The 13,768-nt window shown below is 43.7% G+C and overlaps 1 long non-coding RNA gene across 1 annotated transcript in view; it reads left to right on the plus strand.

Moving 5' to 3' along the window:
• Positions 1-9,563, plus strand: part of LOC139767401 (uncharacterized) — a 188,369-nt gene extending 178,806 nt beyond the window's left edge. Inside the window, exon 3 of the long non-coding RNA XR_011717120.1 lies at positions 9,240-9,563. This is a non-coding gene — a long non-coding RNA (uncharacterized lncRNA). The remainder of the gene's footprint in view (positions 1-9,239) is intronic.
• The last annotated feature ends 4,205 nt before the right edge of the window (positions 9,564-13,768 follow it).

Raw genomic sequence — 13,768 nt, forward strand, 5'->3', positions numbered from 1 at the left:
AAAGTGGCTTTAAAGGAAGCTTTGCAATTTTCTTTCCCTATTGGCTATGCCCTGTAATTGCCTTTGGTGGGGCCAAGGGATTTAAACAAAACTTAATTTGTCTTTTTTTTTTTGATGCCACCATGCAAAGGTATTGGATTTGGCCCCCCTAAATGGTTTTTAATAAACTTTATTTGTTCTTTCCCTTCAATGCCCCTATTCCCTTAAAGGTCTTGAAGACGCCAAAGGGATTAGATCAAACCTTCAATTTTCCTCTAAATTTTTCGAAGTGTATGCAATTCTCTTGCCTTTGCATCCCAAAGTGGGATTAAAGTAGCTTCCAAATGTTTCTTTCCCTTTTGTGCCTTTATGCCCTGTAATTGCCTTTGCGGCGCCCAAAGGGGTTTAAAAAAAACCTTTAATTGTCTTTTTAAATTTTTGGGGCCACCATGCAAATGTATTGGACTTTGGCACCCCCAAAGGGTATTTTTAAGTAAATTTAATTAGGGTCTTTTTTCCCTTTAGATGCCACTATTCCCCTGTAAAGGCCTTTGAAGACGCCAAAGGGGATTTAGATTAATCCTTCAATTTTCCTCTAAATTTTTGGATGCTCCACGCAATTCTCTTGCCCTTTGGCATCACCAAAGTGGTACTAAAGTAAGCTTTCGAAATGTTTCTTTCCCTTTTGATGCCTCTATGCCCCTGTAATTGCCTTTGGCGGCGCCAAAGGGGATTTAAACTAAATCTTTAATTTCTCTTTTTTTTTTTGGATGCCACCATGCAAAGGTATTGACTTTGGCACCCCAAAACGGTCTGTTAAGTAAACTTTTAATTTGTGTCTTTCCCTTCAGATGCCACTATTCCCCTGTAAAGGCCTTTGAAGACGCCAAAGGGGATTTAGATTAATCCTTCAATTTTCGGATGCCTCACCGCAATTCTCTTGACCTTTGGCATCCCCAAAGTGGCATTAAAGTAAGCTTTCCAAATGTTTCTTTCCCTTATGATGCCTCTATGCCCCTGTAATTGCCTTTGGCGGCGCCAAAGGGGATTGAAAATAAACCTTTAATTTGTCTTTTTAATTTTGGATGCCACCATGCAGCTGTATTGGACTTTGGCACCCCTAAACGGTCTTTTAAGTAAAATTTTAATTTAGTCTCTTTCCCTTCAGATGCCACTACTCCCCTGTAAAGGCCTTTGAAGACGCCAAAGGGGATTTAGATTAATCCTTCAATTTTCCTCTAAGGTTTTGGATGCCTCCACGCAATTCTCTTGCACTTTGGCATCCCATAAGTGGCATTAAGGTAAGCTTTGCAAATGTTTCTTTCCCTATTGATGCCTCTATGCCCCTGTAATTGCCTTTGGTGGCACCAAAGGGGATTTAAACTAAAGCTTTAATTTGTCTTTTTATTTTTGGATGCCACCATGCAAAGGTATTGGACTTTGGCACCCCTAAACGGTCTTTTAAGTAAACTTTTAATTTGTCTCTTTCCCTTCAGATGCCACTATTCCCCTGTAAAGGCCTTTGAAGACGCCAAAGGGGATTTAGATTAATCCTTCAATTTTCCTCTAAATTTTTGGATGCCTCACCGCAATTCTCTTGCCTTTTGGCATCCCCAAAGTGGCATTAAAGTAAGCTTTCCAAATGTTTCTTTCCCTTTTGATGCCTCTATGCCCCTGTAATTGCCTTTGGCGGCGCCAAAGGGGATTTAAAATAAACCTTTAATTTGTCTTTTTATTTTTGGATGCCACCATGCAACTGTATTGGACTTTGGCACCCCAAAGGGTATTTTAAGTAAACTTTTAATTAGGTCTTTCCCTTTAGATGCCACTATTCCCCTGTAAAGGCCTTTGAAGACGCCAAAGGGGATTTAGATTAATCCTTCAATTTTCCTCTAAATTTTTGATGCCTCCACGCAATTCTCTTGCCCTTTGGCATCCCCAAAGTGGCATTAAAGTAAGCTTTCCAAATGTTTCTTTCCCTTTTGATGCCTCTATGCCCCTGTAATTGCCTTTGGCTGCGCCAAAGGGGATTTAAAATAAACCTTTAATTTGTCTTTTTATTTTTGGATGCCACCATGCAACTGTATTGGACTTTGGCACCCCCAAAGGGTATTTTAAGTAAACTTTTAATTAGGGTCTTTCCCTTTAGATGCCACTATTCCCCTGTAAAGGCCTTTGAAGACGCCAAAGGGGATTTAGATTAATCCTTCAATTTTCCTCTAAATTTTTGGATGTCTCCACGCAATTCTCTTGCCCTTTGGCATCACCAAAGTGGTATTAAAGTAAGCTTTCGAAATGTTTCTTTCCCTTTTGATGCCTCTATGCCCCTGTAATTGCCTTTGGCGGCGCCAAAGGGGATTTAAACTAAATCTTTAATTTGTCTTTTTGTTTTTGGATGCCACCATGCAAAGGTATTAGACTTTGGCACCCCAAAACGGTCTGTTAAGTAAACTTTTAATTTGTCTCTTTCCCTTCAGATGCCACTATTCCCCTGTAAAGGCCTTTGAAGACGCCAAAGGGGATTTAGATTAATCCTTCAATTTTTCTCTAAATTTTTGGATGCCTCACCGCAATTCTCTTGACCTTTGGCATCCCCAAAGTGGCATTAAAGTAAGCTTTCCAAATGTTTCTTTCCCTTATGATGCCTCTATGCCCCTGTAATTGCCTTTGGCGGCGCCAAAGGGGATTGAAAATAAACCTTTAATTTGTCTTTTTAATTTTGGATGCCACCGTGCAGCTGTATTGGACTTTGGCACCCCTAAACGGTCTTTTATATAAAATTTTAATTTATCTCTTTCCCTTCAGATGCCACTACTCCCCTGTAAAGGCCTTTGAAGACGCCAAAGGGGATTTAGATTAATCCTTCAATTTTCCTCTAAGAATTTGGATGCCTCCACACCATTCCCTTGCATTTTGGCATCCCAAAGTGGCATTAAGGTAAGCTTTGCAGATGTTTCTTTCCCTATTGGTGCCTCTATGCCCCTGTAATTGCCTTTGGTGGCGCCAAAGGGGATTTAAATTAAAGCTTTAATTTGTCTTTTTATTTTTGGATGCCACCATGCAAAGGTATTGGACTTTGGCACCCCTAAACGGTCTTTTAAGTAAACTTTTAATTTGTCTCTTTCCCTTCAGATGCCACTATTACCCTGTAAAGGCCTTTGAAGACGCCAAAGGGGAGTTAGATCAATCCTTCAATTTTCCTCTAAATTTTTCGAAGTGTCCATGCAATTCTCTTGCCCTTTGGCATCCCCAAAGTGGCATTAAAGTAAGCTTTCCAAATGTTTCTTTCCCTTTTGATGCCTCTATGCCCCTGTAATTGCCTTTGGCGGCGCCAAAGGGGATTTAAAATAAACCTTTAATTTGTCTTTTTATTTTTGGATGCCACCATGCAACTGTATTGGACTTTGGCACCCCCAAAGGGTATTTTAAGTAAACTTTTAATTAGGGTCTTTCCCTTTAGATGCCACTATTCCCCTGTAAAGGCCTTTGAAGACGCCAAAGGGGATTTAGATTAATCCTTCAATTTTCCTCTAAATTTTTTGATGTCTCCACGCAATTCTCTTGCCCTTTGGCATCACCAAAGTGGTATTAAAGTAAGCTTTCGAAATGTTTCTTTCCCTTTTGATGCCTCTATGCCCCTGTAATTGCCTTTGGCGGCGCCAAAGGGGATTTAAACTAAATCTTTAATTTGTCTTTTTGTTTTTGGATGCCACCATGCAAAGGTATTAGACTTTGGCACCCCAAAACGGTCTGTTAAGTAAACTTTTCATTTGTCTCTTTCCCTTCAGATGCCACTATTACCCTGTAAAGGCCTTTGAAGACGCCAAAGGGGATTTAGATTAATCCTTCAATTTTTCTCTAAATTTTTGGATGCCTCACCGCAAGTCTCTTGACCTTTGGCATCCCCAAAGTGGCATTAAAGTAAGCTTTCCAAATGTTTCTTTCCCTTATGATGCCTCTATGCCCCTGTAATTGCCTTTGGCGGCGCCAAAGGGGATTGAAAATAAACCTTTAATTTGTCTTTTTAATTTTGGATGCCACCGTGCAGCTGTATTGGACTTTGGCACCCCTAAACGGTCTTTTATAAAAAATCTTAATTTATCTCTTTCCCTTCAGATGCCACTACTCCCCTGTAAAGGCCTTTGAAGACGCCAAAGGGGATTTAGATTAATCCTTCAATTTTCCTCTAAGATTTTGGATGCCTCCACGCAATTCCCTTGCACTTTGGCATCCCCAAAGTGGCATTAAGGTAAGCTTTGCAGATGCTTCTTTCCCTATTGGTGCCTCTATGCCCCTGTAATTTCCTTTGGTGGCGCCAAAGGGGATTTAAACTAAAGCTTTAATTTGTCTTTTTATTTTTGGATGCCACCATGGAAAGGTATTGGACTTTGGCACCCCTAAACGGTCTTTTAAGTAAACTTTTAATTTGTCTCTTTCTCTTCAGATGCCACTATTCCCCTGTAAAGGCCTTTCAAGACGCCAAAGGGGAGTTAGATTAATCCTTCAATTTTCCTCTAAATTTTTCGATGCGTCCATGCAATTCTCTTGCCCTTTGGCATCTCCAAAGTGGCATTAAAGTAAGCTTTCCAAATGTTTCTCTACCTTTTCATGCCTCTATGCCCCTGTAATTGCCTTTGGCGGAACCAAAGGGGATTTAAAATAAATATTTGATTTGTCTTTCTAATTTTGGATGCCACCATGCAACTGTATTGGACTTTGGCACCCCCAAAGGGTATTTTAAGTAAACTTTTAATTAGGGTCTTTCCCTTTAGATGCCACTATTCAGGTGTAAAGGCCTTTGAAGACGCCAAAGGGGATTTAGATTAATGCTTCAATTTTCGTCTAAATTTTTTGATGTCTCCACGCAATTCTCTTGCCTTTTGGCATCCCTAAAGTGGTATTAAAGTAAGCTTTCGAAATGTTTCTTTCCCTTTTGATACCTCTATGCCTCTGTAATTGCCTTTGGCGGCGCCAAAGGGGATTTAAACTAAATCTTTAATTTGTCTTTTTGTTTTTGGATGCCACCATGGTAAGGTATTAGATTTTGGCATCCCTAAACGGTCTGTTAAGTAAACTTTTAATTTGTCTCTTTCCCTTCAGATGCCACTATTCCCCAGTAAAGGCCTTTGAAGACGCCAAAGGGGACTTAGATTAATCCTTCAATTTTTCTCTAAATTTTTTCATGCCTCATGGCAATTCTCTTGACCCCTGGCATCCCCAAAGTGGCATTAAAGTAAGCTTTGCAAATGTTTCTTTCCCTTTTGATGCCTCTATGCCCCTGTAATTGCCTTTGGTCGGCTCCAAAGTGGATTTAAACCTAACCTTTCATTTGTCTTTTTACTTTTGGATGCTACCGTGCAGCTGTATTGGACTTTGGCACCCCTAAACGGTCTTTTATATAAAATTTTAATTCATCTCCTTCCCTTCAGATGCCACTACTCCCCTGTAAAGGCCTTTGAAAACGCCAAAGGGGATTTAGATTAATCCTTCAATTTTCCTCTAAGATTTTGGATGCCTCCACGCAATTCCCTTGCTCTTTGGCATCCTCAAAGTGGCATTAAGGTAAGCTTTGCAAATGTTTTTTCCGTTTTGGTGCCTCTATGCCAATGTAATTGCCTTTGGTGGCGCCAAAGGGGATTTAAACTAAAGCTTTAATTTGTCTTTTTATTTTTGGATGCCACCATGCAAAGGTATTGGACTTTGGCACCCCTAAACGGTCTTTTAAGTAAACTTTTAATTTGTCTCTTTCCCTTCAGATGCCACTATTCCCCTGTAAAGGCCTTTGAAGACGCCAAAGGGGAGTTAGATTAATCCTTTAATTTTCCTCTAAATTTTTCGATTCGTCCATGCAATTCTCTTCCCCTTTGGCATCCCCAAAGTAGCATTAAAGTAAGCTTTCCAAATGTTTATTTCCCTTTTGATGCCTCTATGCCTCTGTAATTGCCTTTGGCGGCGCCAAAGGGGATTTAAAATAAACATTTAATTTGTCTTTTTATTTTTGGATGCCACTATGCAACTGTATTAGACTTTGGCACCCCAAAGGGTATTTTAAGTAAACTTTTAATTAGGGTCTTTCCCTTTAGATGCCACTATTCCCCTGTAAAGGCCTTTGAAGACGCCAAAGGGGATTTAGATTAATCCTACAATTTTCCTCTAAATTTTTGGATGTCTCCACGCAATTCTCTTGCCCTTTGGCATCCCCTAAGTGGTATTAAAGTAAGCTTTCGAAATGTTTCTTTCCCTTTTGATGCCTCTATGCCCCTGTAATTGCCTTTGGCGGCACCAAAGGGGATTTAAACTTAATCTTTATTTTGTATTTTTATTTTTGGATGCCACCATGCAAAGGTATTGGACTTTGGCACCCCTAAACGGTCTGTTAAGTAAACTTTTAATTTGTCTCTTTCCCTTCAGATGCCACTATTCCCCTGTAAAGGCCTTTGAAGACGCCAAAGAGGAGTTACATCAATCATTCAATTTTCCTCTAAATTTTTCGATGCGTCCATGCAATTCTCTTCCCCTTTTTCATCCCCAAGTGGCATTAAAGTAAGATTTCCAAATGTTTCTTTCCCTTTTGATGCCTCTATGCCCCTGTAATTGCCTTTGGCGGCCCCAAAGGGGATTTAAAATAAACTTTTAATTTGTCTTTTTATTTTTGGATGCCACCATGCAACTGTATTGGACTTTGGCACCCCCAAAGGGTATTTTAAGTAAACTTTTAATTAGGGTCTTTCCCTTTAGATGCCACTATTCCCCTGTAAAGGCCTTTGAAGACGCCAAAGGGGATTTAGATTAATCCTTCAATTTTCTATAAATTTTTTGATGTCTCCACGCAATTCTCTTGCCCTTTGGCATCACCAAAGTGGTATTAAAGTAAGCTTTCGAAATGTTTCTTTCCCTTTTGATGCCTCTATGCCCCTGTAATTGCCTTTGGCGGCGCCAAAGGGGATTTAAAATAAATCTTTAATTTGTCTTTTTGTTTTTGGATGCCACCATGCAAAGGTATTAGACTTTGGCACCCCTAAACGGTCTGTTAAGTAAACTTTTAATTTGTCTCTTTCCCTTTAGATGCCACTATTCCCCTGTAAAGGCCTTTGAAGACGCCAAAGGGGATTTAGATTAATCCTTCAATTTTCCTCTAAGATTTTTGATGCTCCACGCAATTCTCTTGCCCTTTGGCATCCCCAAAGTGGCATTAAAGTAAGCTTTCCAAATGTTTCTTTCCCTTTTGATGCCTCTATGCCCCTGTAATTGCCTTTGGCGGCGCCAAAGGGGATTTAAACTAAATCTTTAATTTGTCTTTTTATTTTTGGATGCCACCATGCAAAGGTATTGGACTTTGGCACCCCTAAACGGTCTTTTAAGTAAACTTTTAATTTGTCTCTTTCCCTTCAGATACCACTATTCCCCTGTAAAGGCCTTTGAAGACGCCAAAGGGGAGTTAGATTAATCCTTCAATTTTCCTCTAAATTTTTCGATGCCGTCCATGCAATTCTCTTGCCCTTTGGCATCCCCAAAGTGGCATTAAAGTAAGCTTTCCAAATGTTTCTTTCCCTTTTGATGCCTCTATGCCCCTGTAATTGCCTTTGGCGGCTCCAAAGGGGATTTAAACTAAACCTTTAATTTGTCTTTTTATTTTGGATGCCACCATGCAACTGTATTGGACTTTGGCACCCCAAAGGGTATTTTAAGTAAACTTTTAATTAGGGTCTTTCCCTTCAGATGCCACTACTCTCCTGTAAAGGCCTTTGAAGACGCCAAAGGGGATTTAGATTAATCCTTCAATTTTCCTCTAAATTTTTGGATGCCTCACCGCAATTCTCTTGACCTTTGACATCCCCAAAGTGGCATTAAAGTAAGCTTTGCAAATGTTTCTTTCCCTTTTGGTGCCTCTATGCCCCTGTAATTGCCTTTGGTGGCGCCAAAGGGGATTTAAACTAAAGCTTTAATTTGTCTTTAATTTAATTTGTTGACCGGTGAATACCAAGACGTTTCCTAATTTCAGAGTTGCTGTAGCCCTCAAAATGAAGCTGTAGAATAGCTTCACGTGTCTCTTGTGAGATCTCCATGGTAAAATTAGATATACCACAAAAACAACCTTTCGACATTGGCTCGCAGTGAACTATACCCGCGCTGTTTCAATTGTTTCAAAAATATATCGCATGTCTCATTACATTTCCTGCATGGACACGAAATGGCTGTGTATGATAACCTTTATGGACTGCCACGAACCCAGATGTGCTATAGAATAATACAATATCAATAGTAAAACATATTCTTCCCAAATTACACCTATACAATATGAAGCTATTGTGTTTACCTCGCACCACATTGAGATATGCTGCAGCTACCACATACGGGGGTTGCCGCATATAGCTGTGTGTGTCTCACAGCTATATTGCACACACCAATTCAAAAGTAGGGGTTCGTACTGCCTTGTATGATGTAATTTTATTGTTAATGATATAATGCCGCTCTTGTGGCACGTAACTTACATGGGTCTAGCATAGGACTCTGGAAACCTGTGGCTTCCAGGCACGTATACCAACCCTACCGGCATGGGACAACAGGTAGGTGTGATCATTACAGACGTCTTCAGACCCCCTCTGCGCGATAGTTTTTTGTTGTGTGCACGCTAGGGTCGGCTGGCCAGGGAGCGGCAGCTTGTCTACTGGATCACTGAGGTATGCTAGGGTCGGCTGGCCAGGGAGCGGCAGCTTGTCTACTGGATCGCACTGAGGTATGTTAGGGTCGGCTGGCCAGGGAGCGGCAGCTTGTCTACTGGATCGCGCGATGAGGTAGGCTAAGGAGAACCGGAGTGACGAGAGGCTGGTGCTCAGAGGTCGCATGATCACTCTCCTTGATAATGTTTTGTCCATACGGATGGTGGAGAGCAGTAACCTTAACAACTTAATGGAAGTTATGAGTGTCTGTGAAAAGGAGTGGGGGAAATGGCAGCAATAATGAAGGCTGCATAGAGAATGAGGTCCCTGCATCAGAGTTTATTAGCAGCCAAATACTTCGGGTGACTATATTTGATTATGGCTAAACCTTGATAACAATGAAGTAGGCAATATATCTGGAAATATTATCATCGTTACTGTAACCACAATTTCATACTAAAGATATTATGTAGATTATGTAAAAGTTGTTAAATTAGGCTTACAACTATCTAAACTTGATAATTAAAATTGAAATATTCAATTTAGGCAACCGATTGTATCCATTCCCTGTGAACATGGTTGTGTTTTATTATTTGGCAGAGAGAACAGGAGCTGCAAAGGTGACCTCCCTCCAGCGAACGTGATGGGCATAAGACGTCTCCCCGTTGAGCGACAGGCGAATATTGCACGACAAAGGAACACACCACAGAACTCCAGCGAGGAATGAACGCCTGAGGGAGCAGCACACATCCCGAGCGAAACTCAGATTTTGCTCTGAAGCAGTGTTCACGGAGGTGATGTGTGTGTCTCCAACTCTCATGGCAAGGTTCACTGCTGGAGGAGGAACTGTACCAGGCAGGAAGTTAATGATTTGTTGCTGTTCAAAAATTTAGAACGTCGTATTTATGGTAATAAAAAATTCATGCGAATACCCAAATGTTAATCATATACTGTTTATACAACACAAATGATATAAAGGTCGGCTGGCCAGGAGCGGCAGCTTGTCGACTGGATCGCGGTGAGGTAGACAAGGGTCTGCTGGCCATGGAGTGGCACTTCGTCTACTGGCTCGCGGTGAGGTAGGCTAGGGTCGGCTGGCCAGGGAGTGGTAGCTCGTCTACTGGATCGCGCTGAGGTAGGCAAGGGTCGGCTGACCTTGTATTGGCAGCTCGTCTACTGGATCGCGTTGAGGTAGGCTAGGGTCGGCTGGCCAGGGTGTGGCAGCTCGTCTACTGGATCGAGTTGAGGTAGGCAAATGTCTGCTGGCCAGGGAGCGGCAGCTTGTCTACCGGATTGCGTTAAGGTAGGGTAGGGTCGGCTGCCCAGGGAGTGGCAGCTCGTCCGCTGGATCGCGTTGATATAGACTAGGGTCAGCTGGCCAGGGAGCGGCAGCTTGTCTACTAGATCGCGTTGAGGTAGGCAAGGGTCGGCTGGCCAGGGAGCAGCAGCTTGTCTACTGAATCGCGGTGAGGTAGGCTAGGGTCGGCTGGCCAGGGAGCGGCAGCTTGTCGGCTGGCCATGGAGTGGCAGCTTCGATACTGGATCCGGTGGTAGGCAAGGTTCGGCTGGCCAGGAGTGGCAGCTCGTCTACTGGTATCGCGTGAGGTAGGCAAGGTCGGCTGCCATGGATTGGCAGCTTCGTCTACTGGATCGCGGTGAGGTAGGCTAGGGTCGGCTGGCCAGGGAGTGGCAGCTCGTCTACTGGATCGGTGAGGTAGGCAAGGTCGGCTGGCCAGGGAGCGGCAGCTTGTCTACTGGATTCGCGTTGAGGTAGGGCTAGGGTCGGCTGCCAGGGAGTGGCAGCTCGTCTCTGGATTCGGTTGAAGTAGCTAAGGTCGCTGGCCAGGGAGCGGCAGTTGTCTACTGGATCGCGTTGAAGGTAGGGAGGGTCGGCTGGCCAGGGAGGGCAGCTCGTCTACTGAGATCGCGTTGAGAGTACTGGGTCGGCTGGCCAGGGAGCGGCAGCTTGTCTACTGGATCGCCGGTGAGGTAGGCAAGGGTCGGCTGGCCAGGGAGCGGCAGCTTGTCTACTGGATTCGGTGAGGTAGGCTAAGGTCGGCTGGCAGGGAGCGGCAGCTTGCTGGTATATGCGGTGAGTAGCTAGGGTCGGCTGGCCAGTGGAGCGGCAGCTGTCTACTGGATTCGGTGAGGTAGGCTAAGGTCGGCTGGCCAGGCGAGCTGCTACTGTCTACTGGATCAGCGGTGGAGGGGGGTAGGGCTAAGGTCGGCTGGCCAGGGAGCGGTCAGCTTGTCTACTGGATCGCGGTGAGTAGGCTAGGTCGGCTGGCCAGGGAGCGGCAGTTTGTCTACTGGATCGCGGTGAGGTAGGCTAAGGTCGGCTGGCCAGGGAGCGGCAGCTTGTCTACTGGATCGCGGTGAGGTAGGCTAGGGATCGGCTGGCCAGGGAGCTGGCAGCTTGTCTACTGGATCGTCGGTGAGGTAGGCTAGGTCGGCTGGCCAGGGAGCGGCAGTTTGTCTACTGGATCGCGGTGAGGTAGGCTAAGGTCGGCTGGCCTAGGGAGTGGCAGCTCGTCTGCTGGATTATATTGCGGTAGGCTAGAGTCGGCTGGCCAGTGAGTGGCAGCTCGTCTACTGGAACGCGCTGAGGTAGGCAAGGTATGGCTGGCCAAAGAGCGGCAGCTTGTCTACTGGATCGCGGTGAGGTAGGCAAGGGTCGGCTGGCCAGGGTGTGGCCGCTCGTCTACTGGATCGAGTTGAGGTAGGCAAGGTCTGCTGGCCAGGGAGCGGTACTTGTCTATGGATACGTTGAGGACACACAGCAAAAAAACTATCGCGCCTTTTTTGTACGAAACAAAATGACGCACCAGACGTGGAATATGGAACAGTCAACATTTTCCTGTTGAGATGGTGGTAGCCTGATGTCCCTGCCTGTTGGTGTCCTCACCTATCTAATGGCAAGTTATATCCTTCAGTATGTAGTACAGTAGATGGGATACGTAAATTGAGCATGTGAATGTAATATTCTGCACAGTAATGCATATTGCAGTAATCATTATCTCTTGCATAGTGTCAAATTCGTGGTGTAAAATAATATACTATATGGTAACTACGACACTTTACTTCATACCGGCGGTGATTTATCTGTCTGCTGGTTTAGATTAATCAGCAACCTCACGTAATATGTAGTATCACCTGTGTGACTGATAACAGTAAGTCACAAACCTGGCACCACATCTTAGTATTTAGTAAACCAACATGAAAAGTAATGACTCTTTTCATGGATCTGCATTAGTTAACTTCCCTTTAACAGTTGAAAATCAGATTTCTATTTAACATGACCATAGACATGTTGTTGGAGGTTAAGAAAGTAATCTTTGACTGTAAGTTTTATTATTTCAATACTTGGTATAACCTTCTCCCGTTGCCAACACTTCATTGAGCCTTCGAGGCATGGATGCCAACGTGCGTTAAGTTCCTACCAGAAGGGCTTCGCAGATGTCCCATGCTTGTAAAGCATCATTTACGACTGTAGCACGACATCGATGTTGTCGGTCAGGCATCCTTTCTGCATGGCCGCCCATACGTGCTCTATCGGGTTGAGATCAGGCGATTTTGCAGGTTTGTGGCAACACTGTTATCGTGGATGGCGAGCATACCACGCCTTTGCAACCCTGGATGTGTGAAATGGGCTATTATCTTGGACGAGGTAAAATGGCTGCGGCTCTGGAAACGGCATGCCCCACTGAAGGTAGCAAGACCTCCTCCAGTATCTCAACGTATCTAGGCCCGGTCAACTGGCCAGGCCGACATCCACCAATTCACCGACACCAGCACCATGGATCCAACCAAATAGTCCTGCACTCACGCGCCCACTCCTCCTGCTACCAACCACATGTGTCTCGTATCTGGTTATATAAAATGTATAAAATTACATAAGACATTGTGTCTTACTCGTATTAGTGCAACTGATGCTGCAATATAGATTAAGATAATAACTAAATGAATTAAAATAGATATCAACTAACAATATATAATAGTTATTCATTATGAAATCACATCGTAAATGGAGATTATTGCTACAGTAGTTACATATGCCGTATGAAGTGATCATGATCACTGTTATTCACTTAAAAAATAATGACTGTGCATAACTAAAATGTAATACTGCAGCACAACAGACGTTTCAAGCAGCAAACGACTGTGGTGGCCGTGGCACCCTGGTTTTCAAAGACTTCCGGAACGGTGTTCATGTTGGCCTCACAGAATTGTCATTATAAAATGGAAAATATGTTATATAGCATAACCTGTGGTGTGTGTGTTTGTGTGTGTGTTTGTGAGGGAGAGAGAGAAAGACAGACAGAGAAAGAGCTAACCTGGTGTTAGGATGCCGCCAAACATGTTTGTTTGCAGGAGGACCATCGCTGCAGAAGGTTTTTCATCACAAAAGATGACGTTCTCCAAAACTGATGTGGCTTGTCGCATACTCAACGCATACTCCACCCTGCCTCCATGTTTGCCTCACTTAACATAGGTTTGTTTGCTGGTATACGACCACGTAGCCCTCAGAGTGATGTTTGTTTCGGACAGTTTGAGGGGTGCACTGCAGACAAGAGTATCCCGAATGTTGCTAGCGGGCGTGAAGGGGGCAGCAGCAATGACAGCTGCTATGGCTAGGGAAAGGATGACATATTGCAAAATATAACATCTGATGTGGTTGTTTACATAACATCAAGTGGTCCAGTATACTATATATGCAACATCATTACTATCATCTTCCGGGTTTGTGCAACGTGGGCGCCCCCGCCGATGCTGTTGTCTGTGTTGCCCAACTCTGCCTGTCGGCGAATCCATCGTGCTACGGTTGACCGGTGAATACCAAGACGTTTCCTAATTTCAGAGTCGCTGTAGCCCTCATTATGAAGCTGTAGAATAGCTTCACGTGTCTCTTGTGAGGTATCCATGGTAAAATTAGATATACCACAAAAACAACCTTTCGACATTGGCTCGCAGTGAACTATACCGCGCTGTTTCATTGTTTCAAAAATATATCGCATGTCTCATTACATTTTCCTGGCTGGACACGAAATGGCGGTGTAAGATAACCTTTATGGACTGCCACGAAACCCAGATGTGCTATAGAATAATTACATATCATAGAAAAAATTTTT

The sequence above is a fragment of the Panulirus ornatus genome, chromosome 61 (genome assembly GCF_036320965.1).
Source record: "Panulirus ornatus isolate Po-2019 chromosome 61, ASM3632096v1, whole genome shotgun sequence".
In the NCBI taxonomy this organism is placed as follows: Eukaryota; Metazoa; Arthropoda; class Malacostraca; order Decapoda; family Palinuridae; genus Panulirus; species Panulirus ornatus.